The sequence below is a fragment of the Ahaetulla prasina genome, chromosome 2, assembly GCF_028640845.1.
Source record: "Ahaetulla prasina isolate Xishuangbanna chromosome 2, ASM2864084v1, whole genome shotgun sequence".
NCBI classification, from domain to species: Eukaryota; Metazoa; Chordata; class Lepidosauria; order Squamata; family Colubridae; genus Ahaetulla; species Ahaetulla prasina.
Window position 1 is genome coordinate 220,469,023 of NC_080540.1, and position 24,770 is coordinate 220,493,792.

Here is a 24,770-nt window from a genome sequence, read left to right on the forward strand (position 1 = left end):
AAGGATGTTAACACTACTGTTTATCTAGTGTACGTTTACTAAAAGAATACCCTCTAAATCTTTTCACTCTACTTTTCACTTGTTTTACACTAATTTTGTTTGATAGGTTCCAGACATAATTAAGCTGGTTTGGGAGTTAGATTCGCCATCTATATTTTTTAATGGTGCTTCTCCACATTTGAATCCTGTTGTGAATCTTCTTAATTATAACAGACCATTTATAAAGTGCTCTTCAATGCACCAACAAAGATTATTTTTTGTTTTCCTATGATTGTGCTACTCTTACCTAAGAATGACTGGGAAACGACTTTAAATTGCTGTTTCTCATTTGTTAACAGTTCTAAGCTTGGGGAATATATAAAAGGGAACGTGTACATTACATTCCTGGGTGGTACTTTGCTGTCAGCCCAACTTGAACTCTGTGTGGAGCCTGAACTCCATCATCACAGTGGGACTTACATGACTCAGTCCAGTGAGGTAGGGCGAGTTTTTATTGGCAGACACGTAAAAGAGAACTGTTTCAACTTTCCCGTCCTACTGTGGCTGAGCTTAGATAGAGTTAACAGAATGAGAGCTGTGCAACTGTTGATTCAAGTGTTTAAGCTACTCTGGACTGCTTCAAAAATACAGTATGTCTTATACATGTACTTATTAGGGTGTTAACACTTCAAAAGGAATCTTAAAACTCCAGTCACACCAAACATGTGTAAATAACTTCAACATACAGGACTTCCATAAATATACCACAGTAGAGGTCAAGTAGAATGGATAATTTGAGGGAGGGTGATATTTAGGCCTCCCAGCTACAGATGTTAAAAAGCATGGGCCCTTGGCCAAAGCTCAGTAGGTTTTCCATACACTCAAAAGGCCCCCATGTTGTTATGTCAAGGATATTGTTGATTGAAATGAGGCTGTGGCACTAATCTATTTAGTTTGGAAGCATCTCTTAATTGTCAGTTCAGCAACAGATTAAGTGAGGTTTGACTGTAAGCTATGAATATGGATAGAGAGATTTGGTTAAAATGTACAAAATTAAGTTAGGCAACTTGGATTCACAGACAAGATAGTTTGCTAAAATAGGGTGCAGAGCCTGTCAAACTGAATAGGCTTTTGCAAAGGCTAAAGTAATATTTCCACACAAGTTTCAGATTTCTAACTGAAGTCTTTCGCACAGTGAATTTTCAGTTATGGTGTGTGACCAAATTAAGAATTCCCTATTATGGTAATAAAGAAGTAGGCTGGAGAAATAATAGTAGAAATCGTTGGTTTATTTTCAAACCTGTATGGCAGAAAAATGATAGGAATACCTTCAAATGAAATAAAAGTACAATTATATGATCGTACCATAAATTATGTAATATCCATTGCTATTATGTGATAGATATTAAAGAGCAACCTCAGGACAAAAATTGTCCAATTCCCAGGCAATTATTATATTTATTTCCCTGATATGTATTCCTTTAAGAAAGGAGATTCAAAACACTTCTCCTATCGCTCTTTACCTAGCTGTATTGGGTTTCTACTTTGCAGTGATTTTTTTCAGTTCAGTATATAATAAAAATAGAAGTTTGTTCAGTTGGTAATTTTATATGAAACAAACCTCAGATCTATCTGTGCTGTTTATGGCATATGAAATAAGAGTTACGCTGATCACAAGGCAAATATAGAGGACAAATTCAGGCATATTTGCCAAGGTGTCCTATAGATGTGAATAGTATAAATCCCAAAACTCCAAACTTTGTTGTTTCATATCCCTTGCTAATATTACGGTATATTTTCTTGTGTTCATTATATTTAGTGTTTTGAAACATCTTAAGCATCATTTTCTGGAAAGACAGGAATATTCTACAAAGAAAATATTAATCAATTTGCTGAAGGTACCTGTAATCTTGAATCTCCGTATCATTTACAATTTAGCCTTGAATATTTTTTTTTTGTTATGGTCAACTTATATCTTGGAAAGAAAATTCTGGCATTCAGCTACATTGATTAAAACTGGATCGTTTCATCAAGCTAAAGCTTGAGTTGACACTTATTGAGCTATGGTTTGTTTAAAATACGCTTTGTTGGAAAACTATGGTGGCTCTAATACTGAATTACAGTTTCCCATAACAGCTGTAGGACATACAGACACTCCTCAACACAGCTGCGCGGGTGATAGAGGGAGTTCCACGTAACTCCCATGTAACACCTCTCCTGCGCAGACTGCACTGGCTACCTGTTGCCTTTCGGGTGCATTTCAAGGTTCTAGTTACCACCTTTAAAGCGCTCCATGGCTTGGGGCCTGGGTACTTACAGGACCGCCTGCTGTTACCTCATGCCTCCCACCGTCCCGTACGCTCTCACAGAGAGGGACTTCTCAGGGTGCTGTCCGCCAAACAATGTCGGCTGGCGGCCCCCAGGGGAAGATCCTTCTCTGTGGGGGCTCCTACTCTTTGGAATGAACTTCCCCCTGGTCTACGCCAAATATCTGACCTTCGGACCTTTTGCCGCGAATTGAAAACATATTTGTTTATTCGCGCGGGGCTAGCTTAAACTTTTTAAACTGTTTAGTTTTTAAATTTTAAATTTTATTTATATTTTAAATTGGGGTTTTTAGATTTTAAATATTTTAATTTCTTGGCCAATAAGTTTCTTAATTTAGTTTTTAAATTGTATATTGTGTATGTTTTTTAGCTTGGCTGTACACTGCCCTGAGTCCTTCGGGAGAAGGGCAGTCTAGAAATTCAATAAATAATAATAATAATAATAATAATAAACTGACCACCGTTCTTTTAGTGACTGTTCAAAGTTAAAACGGCATTGAAAAAGGCAACTTGTGACCGTTTTTCACACTTACGACCTTGCAGCATCCCCATGCTTGTGTGATCAAAATTCAGACACTTGGAAATGGATTCATATTTATGATGGTTGCAATGCCTTGGAATCATGTGATCATCTTTTGCGATAAATGGAGAAGCCAGATTCACTGTGTTACTAACTTAACAACTGCAATGATTCACTTAATAACTTTGGCAAGAAAGGTCATAAAATGGAACAAATTTCACTTAACAACTGTCTTGCTTAGCAACAGAAATTTTGAGCTCAATTGTCATCATAAACTGAGGACTGCCTATATTAGGACCAAACCAGGGGTGAAATCCAGCAAGTTCTAACAGGTTCTGGAGAGGGCCTCTGTGGCTCAGACTGCTAAGACAGTCTGTTATTAACAACAGCTGCTTGCAATTACTGCAGGTTCAAGCCCCACTAGGCCCAAGGTTGACTCAGCCTTCCATCCTTTATAAGGTAGGTAAAATGAGGACCCAGATTGTTGGGGGCAATAAGTTGACTTTGTATATAATGTACAAATGGATGAAGACTATTGCTTGACATAGTGTAAGCCGCCCTGAGTCTTCGGAGAAGGGCGGGATATAAATGCAAATAAAAAATAATAATAATAAAAAAAAACCAGTAGTGGAAATTTTGAGCAGTTCGGAGAACTGGCAAATACCACCTCTGGCTGGCCCCAGAGTGGGGTGGGAATGGAGATTTTGCAATATAGAATAGAATAGAATTTTTATTAGCCAAGTGTGATTGGACACACAAGGAATTTGTCTTGGTGCATATGCTCTCAGTGTACATAAAAGAAAAGATACATTCATCAAGGTACAACATTTACAACACAATTGATGGTCAATATATCAATATAAATCATAAGGATTGCCAGCAACAAGTTATAGTCATACAGTCATAAATGGAAAGAGATTGGTGATGGGAACTATGGGAAGATTAATAGTAGTGCAGATTCAGTAAATAGTTTGACAGTGTTGATGGAATTATTTGTTTAGCAGAGGGATGCCCACCAAGCCATGCCCACAGAACCAGTAAGGGAAAAAATTGGATTTTACCCCTGGAGCAAACCAAGTGCTATCGTTAGCATGAATCCAGCCTTCATGTAGAGTTACAGTAGAATATTGAGAGATAATTCCTCATTGTGCTTTTCTATAGCTCAACGCTTGGATTTGTTTCCTTCTAATCTAATGGCTACTGGCATATCCAGAACAATGACTCATATTTTTAAAAAATGGTATTTGAGCACAGATTAAATATTCCATTTGGGATTTGGCTGAAGGACCACCTACCTTTCCATGAAACTTTCCACTTGTTAAACTACTCAAGTTGTCTCAGTAGATTAGATCCATTGTGACTAAAAGCTGGTCTTTTCATTGAGCTGCCCTGTTTATAGAATCACAAGAGAGGATTACTTGATGTATTCTTTTTTTGTCCTAATTTCTTTATTCACAGGAATTATTTAAAATGTTGCCTTGGTTGGAATATGTCAGTGCTTTTTTTTTAAACAAAACTATTCTTTACCTTGATTTACATTAATTATGCTATAATTACATAAAAATAGTCATTTCAAAGAACGGAGTACATGTCTGAATAAATTTAAAACAAAATCATAGGAGTTCAACTTTAATAATTAATTCAAAGGTGTGCCTCAGCTTATCTGAAGTTTAGAAAATGTTATAAATACACCAGACTTCAAAAGTTGGAGGCAAAAAATTCATATTTTCTTAAGAAACAAGAATGAGGGAGTATGAAATAAAGCTTATAAACACAGATAGTAATATTTTTCCTGCAGGCCATTTCCAGCATATTCAGTGCAAATTACAATTTCTTAAAATCATTGGTGTTTCCAATTTTATACTGCCGAATTCTGAGATTCTACTTGGACTGGATGGGGTTCTGCACAAGACTTTAAAAAAAAAGTGCCTTGAATGCAACAGGGTCTTCCGTAGCAATTTCTCTATGGTACAGCAAAAAGGACAGGTTTGTTGGCTGATATTCAAAAGCCACCATCCCAGGGGAGAAGAGAGGGTTTATTCTCATGACAACTTGTCAAACTTCATATATCTGAGGGGCAGTTTGCAGACGTTCCAGGAGCTGGTTTTTTTAAACGAACACTTTCCACAGCCTGAAAAAGTTTGAAACCTATTGCCTTAGGTCAGGGGTCTGCAAACTTGGCTCTTTTAAGACTTGTGGACTTCAACTCCCAGAGTTCCTCGGCCAGCAAAGCTGGCTGAGGAACTCTGGGAGTTGAAGTCCACAAGTCTTAAAAGAGCCAAGTTTGCAGACCCCTGCCTTAGGTGATAACATTTAGAACAGGGATGTCAAACTCACGTTGTCCTGGCGTCATCACATGTTGTATCGCGACTTCCCCCCCTTCACTAAACTGGGCGTGGACGTGGCCATTGTGTGATGCATCTGGCCCGTGGGCTGCGAGTTTGACACCTCTGATTTAGAAGAGTGCTAATTCGGCGGTAAAAGAGCATGTAACAATAGTAGGTTAAATGGATCGCTAGTACAATCCAATATAGTTCTATTTTAATATTTGTTCAATATTTTGCCTAGACAAATGACTAAGTGTTCTGTAGGCGTAGTGTAGCACTATGGCTTAGACAAGTCAAATGATAAATAATAAGAAAATCTTCATTTCTATTAAACAACTGATAACTGCATGGAAAAGCTTATGCTTCTCTGTGGCAACTAAATGACTAATTCAAAATACTGGATAATTCACAATGGATTTTGAATATAACATTGAATGTAATTCAAAAATTAGCAACGTGCTGAATTTTGCTGCCCAATTCTGGAACTTATCACGCCGAAATATGTTCCACCGTGTCCTCAAAATAAGGTTACAGTTGGAGACAGTGCTACTTCTATGTATCTTCAGAAGGTCAAATTGGATAATAATGAATGATTGCTTGTAATAAATACTTGCTGTCCATATTACACCTCCCACCCACCCCCCAAAAAAAGTCTACTGGAGCTGCAGACAGAAAAGATCATGACTATGGTACGCACTGCAGGAATTATTTTCTAAAATATATTTTCACCTTGTCATTAAGTTCTCAGGCTGATTCAGAAGTTGATACTGTTCCTGAGGCAAAAACTGTCATTGTGTTAGGAGCAATCATTCTAATGCAGAGAAAATAAAAAGATCAATGAAATACAGAAAAAATGACATTTTTATGGGGGTTTTTTCTTTGTTTGAGTTAACATTCATAATCATTAACCAGCTGTTGCAGGCAGCCTTAACACTCCGGCAAGACCCACTATTAACACCTGTCTTCAGGGCCCACAAAAGGAAGAATGTAGCCTGTTTCTCTCAGCTGTGTGCAAGGCTGGTCCAGCAACATTTACATCTCTCACAATGCTGAGCAATGCGCTGTCATAAGAGGACTATGGGAAACTACTGTGGAGCAAATTAACAGAGCCTTAATACTGATTGAGTTTCTGACAATTTATTACAGTCTTGGACCAGAGACCAGAACAAATAAAAGCACTCAGTATATATACACTTAAAAATTCTAGTATAAAATAATAAATAACAACTAAAAACTATAATAAATCTATAATAAAATCCAACGGCAATTATACATGGTCTGACTATACGATAGTTGCAATCCCTAAACGGTGTGGCCCGTTGTAGGTTCAATACCGATTGAAATACTGCACTTTGCAATCCCAAAATAAACACTTTAAGATATAGTGATAGATGATGGATGAGGGGGTTCACTCTAAGACCTTTCCCAAAAAAACACCAGGTCAGCAGCAGATAACAGTGCACGATGGAAACACATGTTTTAAATCATGCATGTAGGGAAATCCATTTTTTTTTAAAAAAAATTGACTTTATTTATTTATTTATTTATTTGTTTGTTTGTTTGTTTTTGGAATTTGTCAAACAAAAACGAGAACAAGAATAAGAGAATAAAAATACAATGAGAGGGACAATAGGCACGTTAGTACATTTATGCATGCCCCTTCTACTGACCACTTAATTATGATGTAAGGTCCACTTAAGTATGAAGTCAATTTGTGACTGAAACTGTGAAAATTTGTAGCTGAGACAACTGAATCAGGTAGGGCATTGCCGGATTACTACCCATGTTTTGCCTTTCAGAACATTCAAAACTGTCTTTTTTTTTTTTAGCATACACTCATGTCCATTTAACATCATTTAGGCATTTACCGTAGATTCCTAGCAAATTAAAGATAAGCTTCCTTTGGTCTAATGCAGGGGTGTCAAACTCGCAGCCCGTCGGCCGGATGTGTCACACGCTGGTCATGCCCACCCCCAGTTTAGCAAAGGGGTAAAAAATTGAGATACATCATGTGACAAAGCCATGACGATGCTAGTTTGACACCCCTGGTCTAATGCATCTGTACACAGATGTAGGTAGTCCTCGACTTACAACAGTTCATTTAGTGACCGTTCAAAGTTACAACAGCACTGAAAAAAGTGACTTATGACTGTTTTTCACAGTTACAACCTTTGCAGCATCCTCATGATCATGTGATCAAAATTCAGATGCTTGGCAACTGGTTCATACTTATGGCCATTGCAGCGTTCCAGGGTCATGTGGATCACTTTTTGCAATCGTCTGACCAGCAAAGTCAATGTGGAAGCCAAATTCATTTAACATTCCTAATTTATCAACTGCACTGATTCATTTAACAATTGTGGCAAGAAAGGTCGTAAAATGGGGCAAAACTCACTTAGCAAATTCTCACTTAACAACATAAATTTTGGGCTCAATTGTTGAGGACTACCTGTACATCATTACAAGTGCAAAATGCTCTGTACAGTGGTGCAGTGTTTTAGATTAGATTCCAGAAATTTGCTTTGGAGTGTGAGGATGTGAATGTAGCAGCTGTCTGCAACTCTGTAAGATAACTTATGTTGTTTTCAGAAATCTAAACAATCCTGGGAATAATGTTGGTAGCCCTCTGTGCCAATATAGTGCTTTAGTCTGTGCTTCCGCAGGTTCTGAAACACCTTTCAGAAATTGAAACTAAAACATATAGTTGTACAGGGATTTATTTCTTCCATCACTATTCCCTAAATAACTCATTCATGATAATGTTTTTTGAGTTGCAACCGTACCAGAATAGATACACAATTAAACATATTATTATAGACATTGGTGTTTTCTTAAATCACTATGAATTAATTGTCCTACTTCAGAACAGATTCTTGTAGGCTAAAAAGTGAAAAACTATGCAGAACAAAGTAAATTATGTCTTTAACAATGTCATGAGACAGACCAATCAAAATTCATTGTGAGTCACACATGGAATTGTGTACTACCACTGATTTGCAAATGAGAACTTCACGGTGATTTGCTTTTAGACCAAGGACTGCCTGCCTTACCAAAATCAATCAGTCCTTCAAAACAGAACCTGAGCAGCAAATTCATGTTCCTGATTTCTTTCCTACCACTTACCTCTTCCTTTTGGGTTCTCCTTTTAGGCTAAATGCTTCATTGGTCCTAAATTCTCTTGTTCCATGGTCCCACTTCTTGGCTCACCTCATAGTACTGTCAGTTATTTTACCCAGATAAAGAATAATACACCAGAAATATTATGAATTCAAAGTAATATTCCATATATTCTTTTGTTTATTCAACATACTTCTTTATTAGTTTAATTTGCAAAAGTCACAAAACACATCTCACACAAAATAAAGCCAACATTGCAACACCAATAAGTTAGAAAGTTCTTCCAAAATAATATGCTCAACAATGTGAAATCCTAGGAAAAGCAAAACAATTCTTTTAAGGAAATAGTAGGACAAATAAATGGGTCTTTAGATAGTTCTTAAAGTTCGGCAGTTTGATGAAGTCCAGATGTTCAGACATTTTCTATCTGGAAGAATCAAAAGAATAAGTTTAAAAAAATGAAGATAACATAAAGGTGATTATACCATTTTTAAGATCCATGCACTACATATTAAAGGGGGAACAACAATGATTGTATTCAATGCCTTGACTTTTTTGAACTCCTGCTACAGATGCCCTTGTCCATACCCAAGGTGACCTTTAAAAAGTTCTCGGTTTTGTTCATAAATCAAGAGGCATTCAAAGGAGGGCAAGAGAAAAAACAACATCAGTTCCTAATTTTCAAGATCAGGTAGGATGATATGGATGAAACATGATTCAGATAACTTGACCCTAAACAGTTAAAGGGAAGAAGATGGACAGGCACATTGAAATGGACTTGGAAATGAATCTGGTAATCACTGCAACTATGGTAGTGCGGGTGTCATTTCCATCAACACTTAGGCAATATTTAGGCAGATTAGTTGCCTAATCTGAATCTGAATCAATCAACCCAAGACAGATTTGGACTGCAGAAATCCAAGACTATCATAGATGGCAGCAAGGAAATCCAGAAAATAAATTCTTTTTTGATCATCCAGAGTTTGGCAGCTAGGACATGGTAGTTGGCTCTGAGTGCCACACTGAAACTTATTCCAGCCTTAACCCATTAATTATAGACAAAGTATGGGCCTGATATCCCAAGAGAAATCTGGTTTTTTTTTCCAGGAAATTAATAAAATTACTTTAGGCTAGAATCTTTATTAACAGATTTTATAAAATATACAAAAACTGAATAAAGAAAGAATGATGTATAAAATAAAATTCCTAATAAAACTCTATTAATTTCCTCCTAAATTGGAGCTGTAATAAATGTTAAAACTATGCTGAAACATACTTATAGAGAAAAATGGTAAATTGTCAGATCAGGGGAAAAAATGAAATGTAGTCTTGGAAATGTACTTTTAAGAAAAGTATAATTCATGCCATTATATAGGTTTGACACAATTTGTATGGGTTTAGGGCAGACTGTCAATATAAGCCTTAATTAGATTGCCCTTTGTTGCTTTAAATCAAGGTTCTTCACATTATTTAAACATAGTGTCTCCATTTAATATTCAGAGTGTCAAAATAAATAACATTAGGATTACAAGAAAAAAAATTCATTCATGATTTTTCAGTTCATGGTTTTTTATATTATGGCAGACTACAACTCACATTAACGTAAGTATCCATAGCTCAATTAATTATTTTTCCAAAATGCACAAATTAAGGAAAATAAGTATATGGGCTTATGAACTCTGCAACACTTATTAATCATTGTTTTGAATTTTAGTCAGAATATGCTTCCAGGAGCAGTGCAACAAGAGAGTTAAGAGAACTGCCAAAAGAGTAATGGAGACATAAACTATTCTTTCAATTCAATCCTGTGGTTTTAAAAAATTATTTTAAAGAAGTCCATCCTTATCAGTTAATATTAATCATCCTAAAATCTTCACAGATATCTCCAAATATAGCTAAGTCATAACATATTTATTACATAAATAAAAATATGTGAAGTGCATCTATTGTCACAGAAGTACATCAATAAACATAGTGTGCCTCTTTAATACAATAAGACTTTTAAGTAAATATGCCAAGTATCTTGAAACAAGAATAGTGTGTAATAACTGCAGTGTACTAACTGCATATTATACAAAAATATAATGAATTGTTAAAAAACTTGAAGGCCTAACACGGAAGACCTTGTTTATACCTTAGTTAATGAGTTTCTTCTAGGATGTGTTGCATGTTCAGATCATATTACTGTTTATATAGTAATGACCATAAATGGATTATAAAGCCATATTCTGGATTATAGCCAGCCATCATGTCAGTTTTCATTTATATCACCATTTTTGAAAAATACCAAAGCTGCTAACCTGCACACATACACATGAATGAATAGAATTTTCAAGGTCACAATGTCATTGTAATCACAAGCTAGAAAACTTTCCATAAATCAAAGGAACTGAAATATTTTGTTTATTCCACAGGTACAAATTAAGATTAAAAACTTGCTTGAATCAAATATTATGGAAAGGAAGGGAGATTACTTTGTCAGAAATAATGCAAAAGAGATGAAAAGTCCCAAACTTAAAAACCATGCTCACTGATTCATGTAGTATAAGAAGGAAGGGAGGTGTAGACCCATTGTGATTATGAAAATGACATTTAGGCTTTGTGCAAATAGCATGGCTGGGAACAATGAACTCAACCTCAGTCTAAATCAGGGTTGTCAAATTACTGGCCTGCAGGCTGGATGCGTCAGACGCTGGCCACGCCCATGCCCGGTTTAGTAAAGGGGGAAAGGTCTTGATACATCAAGTGATGCTGCTGTGACAATGTGTGTTTGACACCCCTGGTCTAAATCAATACATCAACCAAGTGTCTCTAGAGATTAGCAGTCATCCAGGTCATGGTTATCCCAAAGGTGCAAGTGGACTTCGTTTTTCCTTGAAGACATTTTACTTCTAATCCAAGAATAATAATAATAATAATAATAATAATAATAATAATAATAATAATAATAATAATAATAATAATAATAATAATAATAATAATAATAATAATAATATTTTAATTTGTATACCGCCCTTCTCCCGAAGGACTCAGGGCGGTGAACAGGCAGATAAAATATAAATACACACAATAATTAAAAACATCCCTTAAAAAACTAATTTAAATGCCCAAGAAGAAGCAAGAAGCTTCTTCTGTTCTGACAGAATTGAAGAAGCTTCTTGGATGAGAAGCGAAACGTCTTCAAGGAAAAACAAAACCCAGTTGCCTTTTGAAAAAGCATCTTTGGGAGAATCAACCGTGGCCGGGCCATGTTATTCTCCCTGTACTTCCACAAAGGAGACTAGGGCTCATCTGCATGTTTCACTTGCCCACCACATCATGAGGACTACCTGCTAGCTTTTTTCTTAGGACAGGAATGCACAATGTCCTCAGTTCAACTCCTGCTGAGTGCAAAGGTAACCTTTGTCTATATTTTCTCTCCAAATCAAAAGTAGTTTTTTTTCCCCCAAAACTTCTGCCAGCACAAGCAGTGCTGTGCGGTCTGTCTGCTACGCTTCATTAGGTTGTAGCATCAATTGGCTACTGTGCACTTTGGTAGAAACACTCCCTTTCTTCTAGTTAGCAGTTATCGCCCTGCATGGGTTTCAACCTGGGCTGCCATCTCCTTCTGAAGTGACCTTCCCAGGCAGAGGAGTGAAACACTGCAGATACTTTTTCTTTAAAAAAAAACAAAAAAAACCTGGGTCACTGGATATGGTGAAATGCTGAACTCTTTTCTTTTCTCCAAGTTCACTTAGAGATTTACCTGTGGAATTGTAGCTCTTCTTCCTTCAGGGTGAAATATTGATCTATACACAAGTAATCTGATGTGCTTTTTAAAAACGTAAGCCCTACGAACTCATTTTTAAAAATATTTTCCAGGGAAAGGAAAAGGAAGGGACTCTGAAATTATTTGAAACCATCCATCTTCCCAAGATATTTTTGTTTTGAAACATTATAATAGATGATATACAGTAAAATTTCATGCCAAAGAATCTTTCTCTCTCTCTCTCTCTTTCTTTCTCTCTTTCTGTTTCTTTTTTCTTTCTTTCCTTCTTTCTTTCTTTCTTTCTTTCCTTCCTTCCCTCTTTCTGTCCCTTCCTTCCTTCTTTCCTTTCCTTCCTTCTTTCCTTCCTTTTCCTTTTTCCTTTTTCCTTTTCCTCTCTCCTTTCCTTCCTTCCTACCTCTTGCTCTGACCCTTCCTTCCTTCCTTCCTTCCTCCCTTCCCTCCCTCCCTCCCTCCCCTATTACCTGTTACAAGAGCCGTGATGGCACAGTGGTTAGAATGCAGTATTGCAGGCTACTTCTGCTGACTGCCAGCTGCTAGTAGTTCAGCAGTTCGATTCTCACGGGCTCAAGGTTGAGGTCCATCTTTTTGAGGTCATTAAAATGAGAACCCAATAAACGTAATAAAGATGAATATATTACCTAATTTGTTATATCTATTTCAATCGATACCAATTAGGCTAGGGAAACAGTTTTTTGAATACTTAAACAGAATGATAAGTAAATTTATTTGGCGGGGGGAAAACCCCCCGAATAAAACGTAAACTTCTGCAGGACTCCAGACCCAAAGGAGGCTTCGGCCTACCAGACTGGGAATTATATTATCAGGCAGCCGCAATAACTTGTTTAAAAGATTGGATTCAATTGAGAATTAAGAGAATTTTAATACTGGAAGGCCATGATCTCCAATTGGGATGGCATGCATTCCTCTGGGAAGGGAAAATTAAGATGCATACATACTTCCAGAGATATCTAGCGCGAAATGCTTTGATCAATATTTGGAATGTTATAAAGAAAAATCACTATATGAAAATTCCACTTTGGATATCAACGATGGAGGCCATAATCTATCCCAATGTATTGGACTTAAATAAAATAGTAAGATACTTAGATATATTAGATGAAAGTGGAAATTTAAAGTCAGAACAGGATTTAAGAAAACAAGAAATAAAAATAGATTGGTGGCTATATTTACAGATCAGACCAAAATATAAAAAAGATAACACAATTTGGCATACATAGGGAACAATTGGAACTTGATAAGATATTATTGTGATCTGGGGAAAAATGATTACCAAAATGTATAATTTTTTGTTAAAATTCAAAATGGAAGAAGAAACCATCAAAAAAACAATGATCAGTTGGGCAAGAAATTTTGGACATAATATTTATTTGGATCAATGGGATAGATTGTGGGAGAGAAACTACAAGCTAACGATGTCAGCTGCTTATAAAGAAAATCTGTACAAAATGTTTTGTAGATGGCATTTGCCACCAGCGAGATTGGCCAGGATGTTTCCAAATAGGTCACCAAATTGTTGGAGATGTGGTCACAAGCAAGGGACATTCTACCACATGTGGTGGACCTGCCCTAAGATTAAGAAATTTTGGAGGAAGATAAAAAACTAGCTGGATGAAATAACAGGACAGAAAATAGAAGAAAAAAACCCGGAACTATTCCTTTTGGGCATTCTGGAAGGGAAAATGGAAAAAAATTTACAATATATCATATTACACATATTGACGGCATGTAGAATTGTGTTAGCACAGAATTGGAAACATCCAGATATCCCATCGGATCAAATTACAATTAAAAAAATATATGAATATGGAGAAATAGATTATCAATGGAAATGAAGGAGAGGGAAGATACTGAGTACTATTGAATATGGAATAGATGGTATTCCTGGCTGGAGAGTAAGCATAAAACTTAAGGGAGATTTTTGTCATGAGACTGAATTCTGAACAGAGGTTAAGGTAATTTAAAGAAGAATATTGGTTTATAGAGATACTTAGAAGTAGAATCTGTATATAGAGGTTAAATAGGATAAGAGATACCGATGTAGAAAAAGCTGTTATGAGTAATGTAATTTTGATGTGTTTGTCTTTGTGTGTTTTTATATTTTTTTGTTTTTGTGTATTGTGCTTTTTTTTTGTATTGTGTATTTTAACTTTTGGAAATTAAATAAATATTATTTTAAAATGAGAATCCAGATTGTTGTGGGCAATATGCTGACACTGTAAACCACTTAGAGAGGACCGTAAATGTGAAGTGGTATATAAGTCTAAGTGCTATTGCTATTGCTACAATATTTGAGCACCCTGATTTCATTCCAGAGCCCAAATTGTGACTGTTAAATGACAAAAGAAGTAGTTATTTCTATCGATCAAGGACCGCTTCATACATTTTTACTTTAAATTGTTCCACATTACTCTATTCTCCTATTATAAACAGATGTCAGGGCCAAGCCCTGGTACAAATCAAACTCTGACTGATATGATAAGATGAGTTTATTGCTCTCAGACTTACACCATTTGCATAATAGCTGTAAGATAATGTTCTAATGAAAATACCATCATTCCATTTCTCAGTGGAATGCATTTGGCCAGGACAGCTAAGGGAGCAGAAAACATACCCTCTCATATCACTTCTGTAAAGAACATAAAGGAGTTTTCATATTCCTGGGGTTGGATTTTCAAATATCCAAAAGCAGAAGGAGAATAAACCTGATCTTTCAGTTTAATATAAGATCACTGAAGGGCATAAAAGTAACACTTTTTCTATTTTCTGTTAATTTAGATAATAACCTGGACTAAAACTTAAAAGTTCTGGTTGTCAGAGTTCCAAGTAGCACCCCCAACTAAAGAAGACTCCAAGGCTCGAAGTTCCTCAAAGTTCCATTTTATTAGAGATGTCATATTGGCACATCTGGGAAAACCCGAATCTGAAAGCTTCCAGGTTTTCCCCACCCAAAAGAAAGTCCAAGTCCCTGCCCATCACCCACATGTCCATCACATGGTCCAATCCAAGCACCGTCCAACTGGATATGCCTTTCAGTCATACCACTCCATGTGCAGGCCCGAATGTCCTTGACCAGAGGTAGTCAACCTTTTTATACCTTCTGCCTACTTTTGTATCTCTGTTAGTAGTAAAATTTTCTAACTGCCCACCGGTTCCACAGTAATGGTGATTTATAAAGTGTATTGTCGTCTGTGCATGCCTCTCGCGCATCATGGATTGGGTTTGGGCGGGTGCTGGCTACCAGCTCTGCTTGTTTGTTACAGCTGGGTGGTGTGGGAGGAGATGTGGGAGCTATTCTGGGATGAGGCTCTTTTGTTTGCGGTTGCACTATAGCACCATTTAGTTTTACTTACGCAACATGAACTAAACTTATGGCGGGTGATACAAATAGTATATTTTCAGAAATTTAAATTGTCACGGGGAATTTTATGAAAACCTAATGAAAATGTTTTTAAATAATGCTATGAATTTTTTTAAAAAGTCAATTAAATTAAAAAAAAAGGAAAGTGCTTCAGTATCGGACAAAACCCCTACCGCCCACCATGAAAGCTGGAACACCCACTAGTGGACGGTAGGGACCACTGTCCTTGACTCTCAGAGAAAGGAATGTTATTATGGCTAAATATCTCCACCACTCTATCCCCACTCCCAATTTCCCACAGCACTAAGTGTGACAGGCCTGAAGATCCAAAAGAAAAGATGGCCTCCAGGGCTGACATTGGTAGGTTTAGTCAAGAGCTTTTATAATTTATTTTCAAATGTTCTTTGAGTCTCAGAGCTGACTATTCTGTACTGAGCTCCATGACATTTTTGCTCTGTAACAGATAAGAATCAATTCAATTCAATTCAATTCAAACCTTTATTATCAGAGTACAACATGTGTACAATGAGATTGGCTGAGCCTCCCTTCGTGCAACCTGCCCCAACCCAATACAACTCACAGTGAATACAAATCAGATAAGCTGAGCAATTGTATACATGGGAAATCCTCTGAGAAACTGCTGGAAGTTGTCAATAATACTTTTAAAGTCACACTGCTAATCCAGGTAGGTGATTCTTAGGTGATTAGGATTATTCAATCCTATCAAAAAATGGGACTGTTTGGCAGATGTTTTTCCTGTGTGTTCCTAATGTCTTTTTCATTCAGTAAGCAAGTATTCACATTTATTATGAACTGTGGCAGAAATAAATAAAGAAAAATATTCCCCATAATAACTATAATAAAATCAAAAACTATGCCTTACTTAGACTGTAGAGTAGTTGATTTGAAAATCTCAGACTTGAACATCATGTGTTTTTAAATTACCTGTATTTGCTACAAATGTGGAAGCAGATTGTATTTTGCTTTGGAATAAGCTTCTATTAAAATCAGTGGGATTTTTTCCCCCTAGAATAAAGATATAGCACTTCTTCTTTCAGTCAGTCAAACTTCTTTCAGTCAACATGCCATATTAGGCCATTTGCTTAAAAACATTAATATACATTCTAAAACGTGGAAATTAATAATATCACATAATGGTGGTAAAATGAGCAGAATCAGTAGAGAAACTATAATAGAGATGAAACAAAAGGTCATCAGAGAGATTAGAATTATTATTTTTTTAATCCAAGCAGGTGTTCCACTTAAAATAGCACACCTTTCTTCTAAATAAAACAGGATTAATTGTAACAATCTGGATATATAAATTATTTAATAATATTTGGATTACCAGTGATGTTTTTCATGGATTTATGCACCCGGAGAATATAGCATGTATACATGTGTAAATGTTAATAAACAACAAACAAACCCCTCTGCAAATATACACGGGTTGTCTTTTGCATCTTAATTAAGTTACTTTTCCTCTTAGAATTTAATTTCTGTGTGAAGAAATAGCTGGTAGCATTGACATTAAATTCAGTTGTCAAACGCCCTCCATCTCAATAAAGACATCAAATAGATTGGGGCTTGTGTTGTTGTTGTTTCTTTTCTTTTTTAAAAAAAGCTACAGTTCCAAGCCATATTATTATGTGTTCAGAACACTGAAGGCCACAAATTTCTCCCACAACAACATCCGCAATTGGAATGTGGACTGAATACATACATACAACCTAGTGAAAGTTGTCATTTGTAAGCACATTGCCTAACTACTGTGGAAAATGCAGGATTAAATGCTTTCCTTTCCCCATTGGGTAAACAGCAACACCCTAGTCTGGCATGCTAAAACACAGAGTCCAGTCACATGTCCCAGCTGCAGATGCTAACTCTGTGCCAAAAGTTTATGCAATAATCTCTCTGCAACAGTAAGAAGCTCTGACCTGACCACATGATTTCATTTCTCATTTCACCTCATCCATTAATACTGCTTAGTTATTAGCTTGATAGTCAGTAGTACTGTTCTTGCAGAGATTATATGGATTAGGAGAGTGTTACAATAATAACTGAATCAGAAAAATCAAAAGATTATGATATTGGGTGGGACATTTACTGGCTTTCTAAAGTACCTCTGAGTTTCTGATCTTTAAATAATAGCCATGAGAGAGTCTTCAACTTGAAGACTCAAGCTTCTGTTCCTAAGTGAGACAGTTTTTAAGTAGCTTGGCCCTATTTTACGACCTTTCTTGCCAAAGTTGTTAAGGGATTCATTGCAGTTGTTAAGTTACTAACACAGTTTGTTAAGTGAATCTGGCTTCCCCATTGACTTTGCTTGTCAGAAGGTCACAAAAGATGATCCCATGACCCCAGGACACTGCAACCGTCATAAATATGAGTCAGTTGCCAAGTGTCTGAATTTTGATCACGTGACGATGGGGACGCTGCAACGGTCGTAAGTATGAAAAAGGACCATAAGTCACTTTTTTCCCAGTGGTGTGTAACTTTGAACGGTCATTAAATGAACTGCTGTAAGCCAAGGACTACCTGGAGAACAACCTCAGGAACGATGAGGAATGATGCGCTCCTACTGTGAGAGCAAATCCATGTATTAACAGTCTAATCCTCAACTATAAGAGTAACAGCACCAGCCTCCACATGTCTTTTGAGAAGTAAGCCACTACTGGCTTCAGTTATGCTTTCTCCCAGATCAGTTTGAATTCCAGTATTGATCCTATGGGTTTCATAGGGAAAAAGGCCAACAGTTCTGTTTTAAGTACATCATATCAAACGTATGCCCCTGATTCTCATCTCCTATGACAGATGATGCCCTGGGTACGTACTAGAAAATGCTTGTTTGATTACATAACACATCTTTCTCAAACAAATAAGAAGCAATACACCGTTCTTGTATTTGCTTAACGAATACACTTGCGGACTGCTCTTCACCATTTGTTACAAAAATAAGCACAGTGGATATATAATTACTTTCACCAGCTCTCTCAGATTTTAGGAAGCAGGCATGAAAACAATGAAAGCATACCTTTAAAAAAACAACAAAAAAACCCTCAGCATCAAAAGGTCTTGTTTATCAAAGTTAATCCCCTACATTTGCTTGAAAATGAAATTATACTAATAGGTTTCTTTTAATTACTTTGCAGAACCATTACCCAGCAGCAAGTATGGTGTCCCTACAGAACAATGATGTTCAGAAGTCAAGCAGGAAGACTTCTTTAATTCTTTCTGGTTTTGCTGTTAATGATTGAGTACATGTAGTATCAACAGTTTATAGATTATGTTTGGCTTCCAAATATGTACCGTATTTTTCGGAGTATAAAACGCACTGGAGTATAAGACGTGCCTTAGTTTTTAGGGAGCAAAATAAGAAAAAAGATGATTGGCAGGTAGATTGGCCTCCCAGAATACCTCCAATCAGCTGTTCCCAGAGGTGAATTTTACCAACAGGTTCCTTGGTTATGAGATCTGTGCCTTGCTTTTTTTTTTTTTTGCTTTTTTTGCTGCCTCTGAAAGTCTCTGAAACAGCTTCAGAAAAAAAGCCTCTGAAGCTCTGTTTGGGGCTTTTTTTCTGAAACTCCATTTGGGAGTTTCTTTTCTGAAGCTTACTTTCTGATGCTTTTTTCAGCCTCTGAAACCTCCATTTGAGAAGCTGGGCTGGGCTACATTCGGAGTATAAGAGGCACCCAGATTTTCACCCTCTTTTTTGGGGGAAAAAAGGTGCTTCTTATACTCCGAAAAATACAGTAATTCTTAACATACCATCATATGGAGATTTACTGATGAAATTCCCACAAGCACTGATTAAAAATAAGTTCCTATGAAATCAGTTAGACCATATTTCATCCTATTTAGAGCCAGAGTAATGTTGGACTTAGTTTGTTGGATCAGGACCAGGGAAAGCTGTCTTCAGATCTCTACTAAGCCATAAGACTTTTATTATTCTCAATTAGCCCCCATCTCTCCAGCAAATTTGCCTTACAAGATTGTGCTAAGAAAAACATGGGATAAGCTTACAAATGGCCTTCTGAACTTTTTTTAGAAACTTGTGCCTCAAAAGGTTTTGTTCTTTTTTAAAAAAAACTAGTTTATATATACCATGCTGCTAAGCCCAAAAACTCCAATGAGCTAACCAGGGCAAATTTTATATGTAAATTTTTAATTGTTCTGACTCCATATGCAAGAATTACGCGATTGATACCATTTTTATAAAGAGAATATACTTCCGCAAGATATTTAGGCTGAGTTTTCAGAAAACTGTTTTGTTGTTTTGTTAAAAGCTCAGCCTGCTAGAATTAAAACAACTACAGAATTAGATTGCAGCAAAGAGTTATATATTGCTTTATTTCTTTGTGCTATCAAGGGGTCATTTGAACTTTTACAGCCCAAACCTAGTAGCCTTAATTAAAGAAATTGTTACTACATTATATATTTCTAGAAAAACGTAGAACGGATTTGAATTTCTGATTTTTAAAGCATTCTCTATAATGAAAAATAATTAATTTTGATCTCAGGCCTGGACTTGCACATCTCCTACATTGTGATTGCTCCCAAGGACTATAGGTTGAAGGTTAGTTACTTTATCTCAAAGATATTTCATTTGGAAGAACAAAAGTACATTTATTTATAGAGGAGAAACCAAGCCAAAACAAAGCAAAAATACACGCTCCCCAACCAATCAGCAAAAAAAATAATAAAAAAATAAAGGATGAACAATAATGGTTCACTTTCAGGCCACACACAGAGTTAACACTGTTTTTCTCATTTGAAAGGATTGTGCATTGAACTGGAGATTAAAAAATAAAGACAGCTTGAAACCGAACGTTTAGGCTACCTTTCAAAGTAACTAGAAAATTGCTCCAATTATCACTTTGAAAGACTTGGATAGTGATTCTACTATTTCATATGTTTAGTTCAAATTAGGGCTCATCTAGAACCATGACTTCAAGTATAGGTTTGTTTGTTTATGTTTATATTCCACAGTTCTTCCAAGGAGCTTATGATTCTTCTTCCCCTTCCTGTTTTATCTCCACATAATAAAATAAGTTAGGCTAAAGAATTGCATTTGGCTCAGAGTAGAAAGGAAATTACATGCTCGGTTTTCCAATCTTATGTTCCTTTCATGCACAGATCTCCTAAGGAAAAGAATAGTTAGCATAAACACAGCATCATGCTAACTTGTAAATAGTGCAGCACTTTGAGTAAAGTCAAACTCTCTGAATGCTTGTAGCAAAAATTGATTAAGATATAGAATATTCTATTTTGTGTGAGTACTGTATTTTACAAATCCATACCCTCCGATATTAAAATTCAAAACTTTTTGTCATTCAGAATTGAAACTCAACCTGCAAATTACATTTATGCAAAGTACTTGTCCTTCTGTCAGGCCAGGGGATGTTGACAAGAGGTGTGACTAAATATGTAGCAGCAAATTGCCAGGCTGATGTAACCAGGAGATTAGGATTGTGCTAATAGACAATTTCTTGTTCATTTGTAATTGTAGCTAATTCTGCACACTGTCTGCTTGAGTAGGAGCACATCCCTGAATGCATCTTATATTACAGAGAGAAATCATACCGAGTGCTTAATTAAAATTGAGTTGCATATCAACACTAATCCAGACAATACCAAGATATTTCAAAGTTGAAACAAAAGGGATGTACTGTCTGGGACAAATATATACCAAGTGGCCTGAAGCCAGTTTTATTTGAAGATTCCACAGTTTTTGTCTCCTTTATTCTGCTCAAAGGCTTCCATTAACAATTTCAGGGGTCTGAGAAATAATCTGTTTATGGGGACTCAGTAGCTGGTTCTAAGCAGCTAACCAAATTAAACTTTCTAGCATTCCAGGGCAATACTAAGGTAAAATGAGGTTTAAAGAAGGGGCAACCAGCCAATGCAGAAACATAAAGTTTTGTGTTTTTCATCTAGCTTTGATCTTGAGCTTTGCCCAAACTCAGCTGCAGTTTAGTCAGTGATGGAATTCAACTGGTGTAAGAACTGGTTCATTGAGCGCGCGTTGTGCGCACGCAGTCCATTTCCAAACACCATTAAAGGTTACATTCCACTATACCCAGTGAGTGAAACAGCTGAGGAGGCGGCAATCCGCTTTGCTGAGCCAATCAGCTGGGTTTCAAACAAACAAAATAAGGGTAGGTATAGCGCAGGAACGGGTGGACCCAGCTGACAGTCGGAGTGAACTGGTTCACTCTCAGCTGATCGTCGGAGCAACCAGCTCATCTGAACTGGATCGAATAGGCTGAATCCCATCCTGAGTTTAGTGATCTCCGAATAAAAATAAGATTTCTCTATTTTTTAGCATAAGTAGAAAAGCCACAAGTCAGGAAGGTACCGGGTAATATTTTGAAGTGAGGATCCTAAAAGATAATAATGCATAAATCAGCCCATAAGTCAAGTAGCTTTACTAAAATTGTATACTTGTTATGACTGTTCTACAAATTGAAAGGAGAAACCAATCTACAGAGCATTCACAACTGTTCATGTAGTACCTGTAGACATTTTTTAAAGTAGCATCCTCTTTTCCTGAGTTTGCACAGTTGCTGCTGTGTCATCCCGGCAAAAGCCGCAATTAGTTTCAGGAATTGCTGGTGGATACTACAAGCATGCCTATGCGAACTCTGAAGTGTCTTTTTCCTTGTACTCCAAAGAACTTCAGTCATAATAATTGTATCAAACGATAATAAAAGGAGTGTATTCATATATTATGGGAAACTGGTTTGTTTTATTATGATTTGTTAAACAATAGCCTGTTTTTATTAAACATAAATTGCAGTTCACTCACAGTAGCTGTGTTCACAGATTGCATAAAGCACAAAGGGCATTAAATCTTACTGCGCTGTGTGATGTCAGCCAAATATATTTAAGCGCTTTGTCAATTACTATGGTTTGTTTTGGATTTGTTGCTTAAAACAGTAGAAACCAGTGTTCTTACTGAACAGGATAGACATTGCATAGGCTCCAGAACTAAAAGGACCAAAGACTTTGTAAAAGTAATGTCTGAAAAAATGAGGAGAGCATCTGAAATATCTCCAGGGAGCTAGACCTCCTCTGTCCATACTGCTACGACAACATAAATAATGGATTTTTGTTATTCTTTCCTGTGATATCAGATAAAGGTAAAGGTATAGGTTCCCCTTGCACATATGTGTTAGTCGTTCCCGACTGTAGGGGGCGGTGCTCATCTCTGTTTCAAAGCCGAAGAGCCAGCGCTGTCCGAAGATTATTATTATTATTATTTATTGGATTTATAAACCGCCCTTCTCCCGAAGGACTCAGGGCGGTGTACAGCCAGGATAAAAAAGAACAATATACAGTTAAAATACAATTAAAAAACTTATTATACAGTATGGCCGAAATAATTAAGAATTAAGAATCTAAAAACCCCAATTAAAACCAGAGAGAAAATTTAAAATTTAAAATTAAACAATTTAAGAAAGCCCATACGAACAAACAAATATGTTTTCAGTTCGCGGCGAAAAGTCCGAAGGTCAGGAATTTGACGTAAACCAGGGGGGAGTTCGTTCCAAAGAGTGGGGGCCCCCACAGAGAAGGATCTTCCTCTGGGGGCCGCCAGCCGACATTGTCTGGCGGACGGAAGATGTCTTCGTGGTCATGTGGCCGGCATGACTAAACACCAAAGGCGCACGGAACGCTGTTACTTTCCCACCAAAGGTGGTCCCTATTTTTTCTACTTGCATTTTTTATGTGCTTTCGAACTGCTAGGTTGGCAGAAGCTGGGACAAGGAACGGGAGCTCACCCCGTTATGCGGCACTAGGGATTCAAACCGCTGAACTGCTGACCTTTTCATCAACAAGCTCAGCGTCTTAGCCACTGAGCCACTGCATCCCTTGTGATTTCAGATACAACCCCAATTAAAAAAGAAAGAGTAATAGAAAGAGTAAAAGAAAACAATTAAATTAATGTAGAAAGGAAGGAGGATGACCTTGACATAGAGATGTAAGTTCTGTTGCCAAGGGAACAAAGTAAAACAGGTATTGAGTCCACAACAACCGGATAACATTGAGAAGCAGCTCAGCTAGACACTTTCATTCACAAATCTATAAAAAGGAGATACAACACAATTATACTTGCAAGAATCTGCTCTCATAACCAATCTCAATAAAGATAGTCTTAATCTTTGTGTGGAGTCAATTTCTTGGTGAGGTCTACTTAAGGCAGGGGTCAAAGCTGGCTGAGGAACTCTGGGAATTGAAGTCCACAAGTCTTAAAGGGACCAAGGTTGGAGACCTCTGACTTAAGGGATCTGACAAATAGGAACATTTATTGACAGATCAATCAGAGGGGTACATCCACTTCTAACAAAATTATTTTGTTAGGTAAAATGGAAACAAACTGCAGATAGTCCTCAACTTATGACCACATTTGAGCTCAATTTTTTGTTGTTAAGTGAAACATTTGTTAAGTGAATTTTGTCCCATATTATATGACCTTTAGTGCCATAGTTATTATGTTAGTAACAGAATTGTTAAGTGAATCTGGCTTCTCCATTGACTTTGCTTATCGGAAAGTGGAAAAGGGGATCACATGACCCTGAGACACTACAATTGTCACAAATATGAACCAGCTGCCCCAGTGTCTGAATTTTGATCACATGACCGTGGGATACTGCAATGATCCCATGTGTGAAAAATGATCATAAATCATTTTTTTCAGTGCTACTGTAACTTTGAACAGTCACTAAATAAACTGTTGTAAGTCAAACGCTAGCTGCATTGAGGAATTTTTGGCAATACTGTATTCAGGAAAGGTTGGCAGCAATAGGTTCTATTGTCTATCATAGTTCTACAATCAGCATCCATTCAGTACCCTCAGAAATATATTTAATATTTAAGAATTCGTATAAGTAGTAACTATCAAAAACAGACCAACGTGATGGCTCGAAACTCTAACAAAGGAATTTGTAGGCATTTTCTTTTGTGAATTGCTTTACTGTAGAAAGAAAACAGCCTGTTTGGGGTAATGGTACTGGGCTTGAAACTTGGACAACTGTGCATTCTGGTCCCACCTTAGGCACAAAGCCAGCTGGATGACTGTAAGCCAGTTATATCCTCTCAGCTGAGTAGAAAGGAGGCAATGGCTCCACTCCCAAAATCTTGCCAAGGTAATTGCAAGAACTTGTGCAAGCAGTCATCAGCAGTAAGTAAAGACTTGTAGAATGGAGGGAGGGATTGAAGGAAGGAGAATATATGGAAAAAAGTGGCTCAGTGGCTAAGACACCGAGCTTGTCGATCGAAAGGTCTGCAGTTCAGTGGTTTGAATCCCTAGTGCCGCATAATAGGGTGAGCTCCTGTTATTTGTCCCAGC

At 36.8% G+C, this 24,770-nt stretch overlaps 1 long non-coding RNA gene across 1 annotated transcript in view; it reads right to left on the reverse strand.

The window, feature by feature from the left end:
- Positions 1 to 8,479: 8,479 nt before the first annotated feature.
- Positions 8,480 to 24,770, reverse strand: part of LOC131192053 (uncharacterized) — a 47,519-nt gene continuing 31,228 nt past the window's right edge. The window contains exon 3 of the long non-coding RNA XR_009153633.1: positions 8,480 to 8,697. This is a non-coding gene — a long non-coding RNA (uncharacterized LOC131192053). The remainder of the gene's footprint in view (positions 8,698 to 24,770) is intronic.